We start from the raw sequence: 765 nt of genomic DNA on the forward strand, positions 1-765 counted from the left end.
AATATGAAAAAAAAAACCTAAGCAAAATGCGAATTGTTTAATGTTCAAAGTGCTGCTCAGCTCTGATATGAGGAATCTCCAGTCTCCACATAAACACTGGGGCAGCAGGAACTACAAAGGGGATCTCAACATCAGAAGTCAATTGCACTCTGGACACTGCTCCCCAGAGATGAGCGTTTACTACTCCTGCTTTCAGAACAACTCCACAGTCTCTCCTGTCCTTGCCCTAAAAGATTTCTGTCACAGTCTTCCCAAACCAGAAATAGTTGGTCACAAAGGTTGTGCTTTTAAGAGAGAGACTTCTCTGGTTTGAGCCTATGGAGTAAAAGCACCTCTCAGACCTCAGCTGTGTGAGCTGCATGGCAAACAGACAAGGCTGAGCCTTGATCCTTGGAGGCAGAGAAGCCTTCATGTATGTGTGTGTGTGTGTTTTATTTGTAGTGTATGTGCACCTTTGAGTGTGCAAGTGTGGTGGTATGTGTGGTCAGTGCATATACACGAGAAGGTGCGTGTACCTGTCAGAATACAGAGGCCAGAGGAGGACATAAAGTGTATTGTTGTTGTTCCATGTTACATCTTTGAGAGGGATCTCTCAATGAACCTGGAGTTGGGGTGGTAGCTAGTAAGCCCCAGTTAGACTCCTGTCTCTGGCCCCCATTTTTGCACACTCTCAGCCATACCTGACTTGTTATGAATGTGTTGGGATCCAAACCCAGGTCCTTCTGATTGTACAGAAGTGGTGTCATTCACCGACCATCTCTCAAC

This window comes from Alexandromys fortis, unplaced genomic scaffold (assembly GCF_014885135.2).
Source record: "Alexandromys fortis isolate MF-2015 unplaced genomic scaffold, M_Fortis_MF-2015_v1.1 scaffold_98, whole genome shotgun sequence".
Taxonomy (NCBI): Eukaryota; Metazoa; Chordata; class Mammalia; order Rodentia; family Cricetidae; genus Alexandromys; species Alexandromys fortis.